Source organism: Hypanus sabinus, unplaced genomic scaffold (assembly GCF_030144855.1).
Source record: "Hypanus sabinus isolate sHypSab1 unplaced genomic scaffold, sHypSab1.hap1 scaffold_601, whole genome shotgun sequence".
In the NCBI taxonomy this organism is placed as follows: Eukaryota; Metazoa; Chordata; class Chondrichthyes; order Myliobatiformes; family Dasyatidae; genus Hypanus; species Hypanus sabinus.
The window spans coordinates 159,224-173,175 of record NW_026781457.1 but is presented as its reverse complement, the minus strand read 5'-3'; positions in this window follow the sequence as shown (position 1 = coordinate 173,175).

Sequence of the window (13,952 nt, the reverse complement as noted above, 5' to 3'; positions counted from 1 at the left end):
TCACCCACTACAGGAAACATCGTCTCCACATCCACTCTATCTGTGTCCTCTGCTCCTAGACTCCCCCACTACAAGAAACATCCACTCCTCATCCACTCTATCTGTGTCCTCTGGTCCTAGACTCCCCCACTATAGGAAACATCCTGTCCACATCCACACTATCTGTGTCCTCTGGACCTAGACTCACCCACTACAGGAACAATCCTCTCCACATCCACTCTATCCGTGCCCTCTGGTCCTAGACTGCCCCACTACAGAAAAGATCCTCTCCACATCCACTCTATCAGTGTCCTCTGGTCCTTGGCTCCCCCACTACAGGAAACAGCCTCTCCACATCCGCTCTATCTGTGTACTCTGGTCCTAGACTCCCCCACTACAGGAAACATCCTCCCCACATCCACTCTATCTCTGTCCTCTGTTCCTAGACACACCCACTACAGGAAGCATCCTCTCCACATCCACCCTATCTGTGTCCTCTGGTCCTAGACTCCCCCACTACAGGAAACATCCTCTCCACATCCACTCTATCTTTGTCCTCTGGTCCTAGACTCCTCCACTACAGGAAACATCCGCTCCACATCCACTCTATCTGTGTCCTCGGGTCCTAGACTCCCCCACTACAGGAAACATCCTCTCCACTTCCACTCTCTCTGTGTCCTATGGTCATAGGCTCCCCGATTACAGGAAACATACTCACCACATCCACTCTATCTGTGTCCTCTGGTCCTAGACTCCCCCACGACAGGAAACATCCTCTCCACATCCACTCTATCTGTGTCCTCTGGTCCTAGACTCCCCCCACTACAGGAAACATCCTCTCCACATCCACTCTATCTGTGTCCGCTGGTCCTCGACTCACCCATCATAGGAAACATCCTCTCCTCATTCACTCTATCTGTGTCCTCTGGTCCTAGACTCCCCCAAGACAGGAAACATCCTCTCCACATCCACTCTATCAGTGTCCTCTGGTCCTAGACTCCCCCACTACAGGAAACATCCTCTCCACATCCACTCTATCTGTGTCCTCTCGTCCGAGACTCCCGCTCTACTTGAAACATCCTCTCCACATCCACTCTATCTGTGTCCTCTGGTCCTAGACTCCCCCACTACAGGAAACATCCTCTCTACATTCACTCTACCTGTGTCCTCTGGTCCTAGACACCCCACTATAGGAAACATCCTCTGCACGTCCACACTATCTGTGTCCTCTGGTCCTAGACTCCCGCACTACCGGAAACATCGTCTCCACATTCACTCTATCAGTGTCCTCTGGTCGTAGACTCCCCCACTACAGGAAACATCCTCTCCACATCCACTCTATCGGTGTCTTCTGGTCCTAGGCTCCCGCACTACCGGAAACATCGTCTCCACATCCACTCTATCAGTGTCCTCTGGTCCTAGAATCCCCACTACAGGTAAAATACTCTCCACATCCACTATATCTGTGTTCTCCGGTCCTGGACTCTCCCACGATAGGAAACATCCTCTCCACATACACTGTATCTGTGTCCTCTGGTGCTAGACTCACCCACTACAGGAAACATCCTCTCCACATCCACTCTATCTGTGTCCTCTGCTTCTAGACTCCTCCACTACAGGAAACATACGCTCCACATCCACTCTATCTGTGTCCTCTTCTCCTAGACTCCCCCACTACAAGAAACATCCACTCCTCATCCACTCTATCTGTTTCCTCTGGTCCTAGACTCCCCCACTATAGGAAACATCCTCTCCACATCCACTCTATCTGTGTCCTCTGGTCCTAGACTCCCCCACAATAGGAAACATCCTCTCCACATCCACACTATCTGTGTCCTCTGGTCCTAGACTCACCCACTACAGGAAACATCCTCTCCACATCCACTCTATCTGTGTCCTCTGCTCCTAGACTCCCCCACTACAAGAAACATCCACTCCTCATCCACTCTATCTGTGTCCTCTGGTCCTAGACTCCCCCACTATAGGAAACATCCTGTCCACATCCACACTATCTGTGTCCTCTGGACCTAGACTCACCCACTACAGGAAACATCCTCTCCACATCCACTCTATCCGTGCCCTCTGGTCCTAGACTGCCCCACTACAGAAAAGATCCTCTCCACATCCACTCTATCAGTGTCCTCTGGTCCTTGGCTCCCCCACTACAGGAAACAGCCTCTCCACATCCGCTCTATCTGTGTACTCTGGTCCTAGACTCCCCCACTACAGGAAACATCCTCCCCACATCCACTCTATCTCTGTCCTCTGTTCCTAGACACACCCACTACAGGAAGCATCCGCTCCACATCCACCCTATCTGTGTCCTCTGGTCCTAGACTCCCCCACTACAGGAAACATCCTCTCCACATCCACTCTATCTTTGTCCTCTGGTCCTAGACTCCTCCACTACAGGAAACATCCGCTCCACATCCACTCTATCTGTGTCCTCGGGTCCTAGACTCCCCCACTACAGGAAACATCCTCTCCACTTCCACTCTCTCTGTGTCCTCTGGTCATAGGCTCCCCGATTACAGGAAACATACTCACCACATCCACTCTATCTGTGTCCTCTGGTCCTAGACTCCCCCACGACAGGAAACATCCTCTCCACATCCACTCTATCTGTGTCCTCTGGTCCTAGACTCCCCCCACTACAGGAAACATCCTCTCCACATCCACTCTATCTGTGTCCTCTGGTCCTCGACTCACCCATCATAGGAAACATCCTCTCCTCATTCACTCTATCTGTGTCCTCTGGTCCTAGACTCCCCCACTATAGGAAACATCCCCTCCACATCCACTCTATCTGTGTCCTCTGGTCCTAGACTCCCCCCACGACAGGAAACATCCTCTCCACATCCACTCTATCTGTGTCCTCTGGTCCTAGACTCCCCCACTGCATGAAACATCCTCTCCACATTCACTCTATCTGTGTCCTCTGGTCCTAGACTCCCCCAAGACAGGAAACATCCTCTCCACATCCACTCTATCAGTGTCCTCTGGTCCTAGACTCCCCCACTACAGGAAACATCCTCTCCACATCCACTCTATCTGTGTCCTCTCGTCCGAGACTCCCGCTCTACTTGAAACATCCTCTCCACATCCACTCTATCTGTGTCCTCTGGTCCTAGACTCCCCCACTACAGGAAACATCCTCTCTACATTCACTCTACCTGTGTCCTCTGGTCCTAGACACCCCACTATAGGAAACATCCTCTGCACGTCCACACTATCTGTGTCCTCTGGTCCTAGACTCCCGCACTACCGGAAACATCGTCTCCACATTCACTCTATCAGTGTCCTCTGGTCGTAGACTCCCCCACTACAGGAAACATCCTCTCCACATCCACTCTATCGGTGTCTTCTGGTCCTAGGCTCCCGCACTACCGGAAACATCGTCTCCACATCCACTCTATCAGTGTCCTCTGGTCCTAGACTCCCCCACTACAGGAAACATCCTCTCCACATCCACTCTATCTGTGTCCTCTGGTCCTAGACTCCCCCACTGCAGGAAACATCCTCTCCACATCCACTCTATCTGTGTCCTCTGGTCCTAGACTCCCCCACGACAGGAAACATCCTCTCCACATCCACTCTATCTCTGTACTCTGGACCTAGACTCACCCAGCACAGGAAAGATCCTCTCCACATCCACTCTATCAGTGTCCTCTGGTCCTCGACAGCCCCACTACAGGAAACATCTTCTCCACATTCACTCTATCTGTGTCCTCTGCTCCTAGACTCCCCCTATATAGGAAACATCGTCTGCACATCCACTCTATCTGTGTCCTCTGGTCCTTGACTCTTCCACTACAGGAAACATCCGCTCCACATCCACTGAATCCGTGTCCTCTGGACCTAGACTCCCCCACTATAGGAAAAATACTCTCCACATCCACTCTAACTGCGTCCTCTTGTCCAAGACTCCCCCACTACAAGAAATATCCACTCCACATCCACACTATCTGTGTCCTCTGGTCATAGACTCCCCCACTACAGGAAACATCCCCTCCACATCTACTCTACCTGTGTCCCCTGGTCCTAGACTCCACCACTACAGGAAACATCCACTCCACATCCACTGTATCTGTGCACTGTTGTCCTAGACTCCCCCACAATAGGAAACATATTCTCCACATCCACTCTATCTGTGTCCTCTGGTGCTAGACTCCCCTCTACAGGAAATACCCTCTCCACATCCACTCTATCAGTGTCCGCTGGTCCTAGACTCCCCCACTATAGGAAACATCCTCTCCACATCCACTCTATCTGTGTCCTCTGGTCCTAGACTCCCCCACTACAGGTAAAATCCTCTCCACATCCACTACATCTGTGTTCTCCGGTCCTGGACTCCCCCACGATAGGATACATCCTCTCCACATCCACCCTATCTGTGTCCTCTGGTCCTAGACTCCCCCACTACAGGAAACATACTCTCCTCATTCACTCTATCTGTGTCCTCTGGTCCTAGACTCCCCCACTATAGGAAACATCCTCTCCACATCCACTCTATCTGTGTCCTCTGGTCCTAGACTCCCCCCACTACAGGAAACATCCTCTCCACATCCAGTCTATCTGTGTCCTCTGGTCCTAGACTCCCCCACGACAGGAAACATCCTCTCCACATCCACTCTTTCTGTGTCCTCTGGTCCTATACTCCCCCACTGCATGAAACATCCTCTCCACATTCACTCTATCTGTGTCCTCTGGTCCTAGACTCCCCAAAGACAGGAAACATCCTCTCCACATCCACTCTATCAGTGTCCTCTGGTCCTAGACTCCCCCACTGCATGAACATCCTCTCCAGATTCACTCTCTCTGTGTCCTCTGGTCCTAGACTCCCCCACTACAGGAAACATCCTCTCCACATCCACTCTATCTGTGTCCTCTCGTCCGAGACTCCCGCTCTACTTGAAACATCCTCTCCACATCCACTCTATCTGTGTCCTCTGGTCCTAGACTCCCCCACTACAGGAAACATCCTCTCTACATTCACTCTACCTGTGTCCTTCTTGTCCTAGACACCCCACTATAGGAAACATCCTCTGCACATCCACACTATCTGTGTCCTCTGGTCCTAGACTCCCGCACTACCGGAAACATCGTCTCCACATTCACTCTATCAGTGTCCTCTGGTCGTAGACTCCACCACTACAGGAAAAATCCTCTCCACATCCACTCTATCGGTGTCTTCTGGTCCAAGACTCCCGCACTACCGGAAACATCGTCTCCACATCCACTCTATCAGTGTCCTCTGGTCCTAGACTCCCCCACTACAGGAAACATCCTCTCCACATCCACTCTATCTGTGTCCTCTGGTCCTAGACTCCCACACTGCAGGAAACATCCTCTCCACATCCACTCTATCTGTGTCCTCTGGTCCTAGACTCACCCACGACAGGAAACATCCTCTCCACATCCACTCTATCTGTGTCCTCTGGTCCTAGACTCCCCCACTACCGGAAACATCGTCTCCACATCCACTCTATCTGTGTCCTCTGGTCCTAGATTCCCCCACTACAGGAAACATCCTCTCCACTTCCACTCTATCTGTGTCCTCTGGTCCTAGACTCCCCCATTACCGGAAAAATCGTCTCCACATCCACTACATCTGTGTCCTCTGGTCCTAGACTCCCCTACTACAGGAAACATCCTCTCCACATCCACTCTATCTGTGTCCTCTGGTCCTCCACTCACCCATTATAGGAAACATCCTCTCCTCATTCACTCTATCTGTGTCCTCTGGTCCTAGACTCCCCCACTATAGGAAACATCCTCTCCACATCCACTCTATCTGTGTCCTCTGGTCCTAGACTCCCCCCACTACAGGAAACATCCACTCCACATCCAGTCTATCTGTGTCCTCTGGTCCTAGACTCCCCCACTGCATGAACATCCTCTCCACATTCACTCTATCTGTGTCCTCTGGTCCTAGACTCCCCCACTACAGGAAACATCCTCTCCACATCCACTCTATCTGTGTCCTCTCGTCCGAGACTCCCGCTCTACTTGAAACATCCTCTCCACATCCACTCTATCTGTGTCCTCTGGTCCTAGACTCCCCACTATAGGAAACATCCTCTGCACATCCACACTATCTGTGTCCTCTGGTCCTAGACTCCCGCACTACCGGAAACATCGTCTCCACATTCACTCTATCAGTGTCCTCTGGTCGTAGACTCCCCCACTACAGGAAACATCCTCTCCACATCCACTCTATCGGTGTCTTCTGGTCCTAGACTCCCGCACTACCGGAAACATCGTCTCCACATCCACTTTATCAGTGTCCTCTGGTCCTAGACTCCCCCACTATAGGAAACATCCCCTCCACATCCACTCTATCTGTGTCCTCTGGTCCTAGACTCCCCCCACGACAGGAAACATCCTCTCCACATCCACTCTATCTGTGTCCTCTGGTCCTAGACTCCCCCACTGCATGAAACATCCTCTCCACATTCACTCTATCTGTGTCCTCTGGTCCTAGACTCCCCCAAGACAGGAAACATCCTCTCCACATCCACTCTATCAGTGTCCTCTGGTCCTAGACTCCCCCACTACAGGAAACATCCTCTCCACATCCACTCTATCTGTGTCCTCTCGTCCGAGACTCCCGCTCTACTTGAAACATCCTCTCCACATCCACTCTATCTGTGTCCTCTGGTCCTAGACTCCCCCACTACAGGAAACATCCTCTCTACATTCACTCTACCTGTGTCCTCTGGTCCTAGACACCCCACTATAGGAAACATCCTCTGCACGTCCACACTATCTGTGTCCTCTGGTCCTAGACTCCCGCACTACCGGAAACATCGTCTCCACATTCACTCTATCAGTGTCCTCTGGTCGTAGACTCCCCCACTACAGGAAACATCCTCTCCACATCCACTCTATCGGTGTCTTCTGGTCCTAGGCTCCCGCACTACCGGAAACATCGTCTCCACATCCACTCTATCAGTGTCCTCTGGTCCTAGACTCCCCCACTACAGGAAACATCCTCTCCACATCCACTCTATCTGTGTCCTCTGGTCCTAGACTCCCCCACTGCAGGAAACATCCTCTCCACATCCACTCTATCTGTGTCCTCTGGTCCTAGACTCCCCCACGACAGGAAACATCCTCTCCACATCCACTCTATCTCTGTACTCTGGACCTAGACTCACCCAGCACAGGAAAGATCCTCTCCACATCCACTCTATCAGTGTCCTCTGGTCCTCGACAGCCCCACTACAGGAAACATCTTCTCCACATTCACTCTATCTGTGTCCTCTGCTCCTAGACTCCCCCTATATAGGAAACATCGTCTGCACATCCACTCTATCTGTGTCCTCTGGTCCTTGACTCTTCCACTACAGGAAACATCCGCTCCACATCCACTGAATCCGTGTCCTCTGGACCTAGACTCCCCCACTATAGGAAAAATACTCTCCACATCCACTCTAACTGCGTCCTCTTGTCCAAGACTCCCCCACTACAAGAAATATCCACTCCACATCCACACTATCTGTGTCCTCTGGTCATAGACTCCCCCACTACAGGAAACATCCCCTCCACATCTACTCTACCTGTGTCCCCTGGTCCTAGACTCCACCACTACAGGAAACATCCACTCCACATCCACTGTATCTGTGCACTGTTGTCCTAGACTCCCCCACAATAGGAAACATATTCTCCACATCCACTCTATCTGTGTCCTCTGGTGCTAGACTCCCCTCTACAGGAAATACCCTCTCCACATCCACTCTATCAGTGTCCGCTGGTCCTAGACTCCCCCACTATAGGAAACATCCTCTCCACATCCACTCTATCTGTGTCCTCTGGTCCTAGACTCCCCCACTACAGGTAAAATCCTCTCCACATCCACTACATCTGTGTTCTCCGGTCCTGGACTCCCCCACGATAGGATACATCCTCTCCACATCCACCCTATCTGTGTCCTCTGGTCCTAGACTCCCCCACTACAGGAAACATACTCTCCTCATTCACTCTATCTGTGTCCTCTGGTCCTAGACTCCCCCACTATAGGAAACATCCTCTCCACATCCACTCTATCTGTGTCCTCTGGTCCTAGACTCCCCCCACTACAGGAAACATCCTCTCCACATCCAGTCTATCTGTGTCCTCTGGTCCTAGACTCCCCCACGACAGGAAACATCCTCTCCACATCCACTCTTTCTGTGTCCTCTGGTCCTATACTCCCCCACTGCATGAAACATCCTCTCCACATTCACTCTATCTGTGTCCTCTGGTCCTAGACTCCCCAAAGACAGGAAACATCCTCTCCACATCCACTCTATCAGTGTCCTCTGGTCCTAGACTCCCCCACTGCATGAACATCCTCTCCAGATTCACTCTCTCTGTGTCCTCTGGTCCTAGACTCCCCCACTACAGGAAACATCCTCTCCACATCCACTCTATCTGTGTCCTCTCGTCCGAGACTCCCGCTCTACTTGAAACATCCTCTCCACATCCACTCTATCTGTGTCCTCTGGTCCTAGACTCCCCCACTACAGGAAACATCCTCTCTACATTCACTCTACCTGTGTCCTTCTTGTCCTAGACACCCCACTATAGGAAACATCCTCTGCACATCCACACTATCTGTGTCCTCTGGTCCTAGACTCCCGCACTACCGGAAACATCGTCTCCACATTCACTCTATCAGTGTCCTCTGGTCGTAGACTCCACCACTACAGGAAAAATCCTCTCCACATCCACTCTATCGGTGTCTTCTGGTCCAAGACTCCCGCACTACCGGAAACATCGTCTCCACATCCACTCTATCAGTGTCCTCTGGTCCTAGACTCCCCCACTACAGGAAACATCCTCTCCACATCCACTCTATCTGTGTCCTCTGGTCCTAGACTCCCACACTGCAGGAAACATCCTCTCCACATCCACTCTATCTGTGTCCTCTGGTCCTAGACTCACCCACGACAGGAAACATCCTCTCCACATCCACTCTATCTGTGTCCTCTGGTCCTAGACTCCCCCACTACCGGAAACATCGTCTCCACATCCACTCTATCTGTGTCCTCTGGTCCTAGATTCCCCCACTACAGGAAACATCCTCTCCACTTCCACTCTATCTGTGTCCTCTGGTCCTAGACTCCCCCATTACCGGAAAAATCGTCTCCACATCCACTACATCTGTGTCCTCTGGTCCTAGACTCCCCTACTACAGGAAACATCCTCTCCACATCCACTCTATCTGTGTCCTCTGGTCCTCCACTCACCCATTATAGGAAACATCCTCTCCTCATTCACTCTATCTGTGTCCTCTGGTCCTAGACTCCCCCACTATAGGAAACATCCTCTCCACATCCACTCTATCTGTGTCCTCTGGTCCTAGACTCCCCCCACTACAGGAAACATCCTCTCCACATCCAGTCTATCTGTGTCCTCTGGTCCTAGACTCCCCCACTGCATGAACATCCTCTCCACATTCACTCTATCTGTGTCCTCTGGTCCTAGACTCCCCCACTACAGGAAACATCCTCTCCACATCCACTCTATCTGTGTCCTCTCGTCCGAGACTCCCGCTCTACTTGAAACATCCTCTCCACATCCACTCTATCTGTGTCCTCTGGTCCTAGACTCCCCCACTACAGGAAACATCCTCTCTACATTCACTCTAACTGTGTCCTCTGGTCCTAGACACCCCACTATAGGAAACATCCTCTGCACATCCACACTATCTGTGTCCTCTGGTCCTAGACTCCCGCACTACCGGAAACATCGTCTCCACATTCACTCTATCAGTGTCCTCTGGTCGTAGACTCCCCCACTACAGGAAACATCCTCTCCACATCCACTCTATCGGTGTCTTCTGGTCCTAGACTCCCGCACTACCGGAAACATCGTCTCCACATCCACTTTATCAGTGTCCTCTGGTCCTAGACTCCCCCACTACAGGAAACATCCTCTCCACATCCACTCTATCTGTGTCCTCTGGTCCTAGACTCCCCCACTGCAGGAAACATCCTATCCACATTCACTCTATCTGTGTCCTCTGCTCCTAGACTCCCCCTATATAGGAAACATCGTCTGCACATCCACTCTATCTGTGTCCTCTGGTCCTTGACTCTTCCACTACAGGAAACATCCGCTCCACATCCACTGAATCCGTGTCCTCTGGACCTAGACTCCCCCACTATAGGAAAAATACTCTCCACATCCACTCTAACTGCGTCCTCTTGTCCAAGACTCCCCCACTACAAGAAATATCCACTCCACATCCACACTATCTGTGTCCTCTGGTCATAGACTCCCCCACTACAGGAAACATCCCCTCCACATCTACTCTACCTGTGTCCCCTGGTCCTAGACTCCACCACTACAGGAAACATCCACTCCACATCCACTGTATCTGTGCACTGTTGTCCTAGACTCCCCCACAATAGGAAACATATTCTCCACATCCACTCTATCTGTGTCCTCTGGTGCTAGACTCCCCTCTACAGGAAATACCCTCTCCACATCCACTCTATCAGTGTCCGCTGGTCCTAGACTCCCCCACTATAGGAAACATCCTCTCCACATCCACTCTATCTGTGTCCTCTGGTCCTAGACTCCCCCACTACAGGTAAAATCCTCTCCACATCCACTACATCTGTGTTCTCCGGTCCTGGACTCCCCCACGATAGGATACATCCTCTCCACATCCACCCTATCTGTGTCCTCTGGTCCTAGACTCCCCCACTACAGGAAACATTCTCTCCTCATTCACTCTATCTGTGTCCTCTGGTCCTAGACTCCCCCACTATGGGAAACATCCTCTCCACATCCACTCTATCTGTGTCCTCTGGTCCTAGACTCCCCCCACTACAGGAAACATCCTCTCCACATCCAGTCTATCTGTGTCCTCTGGTCCTAGACTCCCCCACGACAGGAAACATCCTCTCCACATCCACTCTATCTGTGTCCTCTGGTCCTATACTCCCCCACTGCATGAAACATCCTCTCCACATTCACTCTATCTGTGTCCTCTTGTCCTAGACTCCCCAAAGACAGGAAACATCCTCTCCCCATCCACTCTATCAGTGTCCTCTGGTCCTAGACTCCCCCACTGCATGAACATCCTCTCCAGATTCACTCTCTCTGTGTCCTCTGGTCCTAGACTACCCCACTACAGGAAACATCCTCTCCACATCCACTCTATCTGTGTCCTCTCGTCCGAGACTCCCGCTCTACTTGAAACATCCTCTCCACATCCACTCTATCTGTGTCCTCTGGTCCTAGACTCCCCCACTACAGGAAACATCCTCTCTACATTCACTCTACCTGTGTCCTTCTTGTCCTAGACACCCCACTATAGGAAACATCCTCTGCACATCCACACTATCTGTGTCCTCTGGTCCTAGACTCCCGCACTACCGGAAACATCGTCTCCACATTCACTCTATCAGTGTCCTCTGGTCGTAGACTCCACCACTACAGGAAAAATCCTCTCCACATCCACTCTATCGGTGTCTTCTGGTCCAAGACTCCCGCACTACCGGAAACATCGTCTCCACATCCACTCTATCAGTGTCCTCTGGTCCTAGACTCCCCCACTACAGGAAACATCCTCTCCACATCCACTCTATCTGTGTCCTCTGGTCCTAGACTCCCACACTGCAGGAAACATCCTTTCCACATCCACTCTATCTGTGTCCTCTGGTCCTAGACTCCCCCACGACAGGAAACATCCTCTCCACATCCACTCTATCTGTGTCCTCTGGTCCTAGACTCCCCCACTACCGGAAACATCGTCTCCACATCCACTCTATCTGTGTCCTCTGGTCCTAGATTCCCCCACTACAGGAAACATCCTCTCCACTTCCACTCTATCTGTGTCCTCTGGTCCTAGACTCCCCCATTACCGGAAAAATCGTCTCCACATCCACTACATCTGTGTCCTCTGGTCCTAGACTCCCCTACTACAGGAAACATCCTCTCCACATCCACTCTATCTGTGTCCTCTGGTCCTCCACTCACCCATTATAGGAAACATCCTCTCCTCATTCACTCTATCTGTGTCCTCTGGTCCTAGACTCCCCCACTATAGGAAACATCCTCTCCACATCCACTCTATCTGTGTCCTCTGGTCCTAGACTCCCCCCACTACAGGAAACATCCTCTCCACATCCAGTCTATCTGTGTCCTCTGGTCCTAGACTCCCCCACGACAGGAAACATCCTCTCCACATCCACTCTATCTGTGTCCTCTGGTCCTAGACTCCCCCACTGCATGAAACATCCTCTCCACATTCACTCTATCTGTGTCCTCTGGTCCTAGACTCCCCCACTGCATGAACATCCTCTCCACATTCACTCTATCTGTGTCCTCTGGTCCTAGACTCCCCCACTACAGGAAACATCCTCTCCACATCCACTCTATCTGTGTCCTCTCGTCCGAGACTCCCGCTCTACTTGAAACATCCTCTCCACATCCACTCTATCTGTGTCCTCTGGTCCTAGACTCCCCCACTACAGGAAACATCCTCTCTACATTCACTCTAACTGTGTCCTCTGGTCCTAGACACCCCACTATAGGAAACATCCTCTGCACATCCACACTATCTGTGTCCTCTGGTCCTAGACTCCCGCACTACCGGAAACATCGTCTCCACATTCACTCTATCAGTGTCCTCTGGTCGTAGACTCCCCCACTACAGGAAACATCCTCTCCACATCCACTCTATCGGTGTCTTCTGGTCCTAGACTCCCGCACTACCGGAAACATCGTCTCCACATCCACTCTATCAGTGTCCTCTGGTCCTAGACTCCCCCACTACAGGAAACATCCTCTCCACATCCACTCTATCTGTGTCCTCTGGTCCTAGACTCCCCCACTGCAGGAAACATCCTATCCACATCCACTCTATCTGTGTCCTCTGGTCCTAGACTCCCCCACGACAGGAAACATCCTCTCCACATCCACTCTATCTCTGTCCTCTGGTCCTAGACTCACCCAGCACAGGAAAGATCCTCTCCACATCCAGTCTATCAGTGTCCTCTGGTCCTCGACAGCCCCACTACAGGAAACATCTTCTCCACATTCACTCTATCTGTGTCCTCTGCTCCTAGACTCCCCCTATATAGGAAACATCGTCTGCACATCCACTCTATCTGTGTCCTCTGGTCCTTGACTCTTCCACTACAGGAAACATCCGCTCCACATCCACGGAATCCGTGTCCTCTGGACCTAGACTCCCCCACTAAAGGAAAAATACTCTCCACATCCACTCTAACTGCGTCCTCTTGTCCAAGACTCCCCCACTACAAGAAATATCCACTCCACATCCACACTATCTCTGTCCTCTGGTCATAGACTCCCCCACTACAGGAAACATCCCCTCCACATCTACTCTACCTGTGTCCCCTGGTCCGAGACTCCACCACTACAGGAAACATCCACTCCACATCCACTGTATCTCTGCCCTGTTGTCCTACACTCCCCCACAATAGGAAACATATTCTCCACATCCACTCTATCTGTGTCCTCTGGTGCTAGACTCCCCTCTACAGGAAATACCCTCTCCACATCCACTCTATCAGTGTCCGCTGGTCCTAGACTCCCCCACTATAGGAAACATCCTCTCCACATCCACTCTATCTGTGTCCTCTGGTCCTAGACTCCCCCACTACAGGTAAAATCCTCTCCACATCCACTACATCTGTGTTCTCCGGTCCTGGACTCCCCCACGATAGGATACATCCTCTCCACATCCACCCTATCTGTGTCCTCTGGTCCTAGACTCCCCCACTACAGGAAACATCCTCTCCACTTCGACTCTATCTGTGTCCTCTGGTCCTAGGCTCCCCGAGTACAGGAAACATACTCACCACATCCACTCTATCTGTGTCCTCTGGTCCTAGACTCCCCCACGACAGGAAACATCCTCTCCACATCCACTCTATCTGTGTCCTCTGGTCCTAGACACCCCCACTACAGGAAACATCCTCTCCACATCCACTCTATCTGTGTCCTCT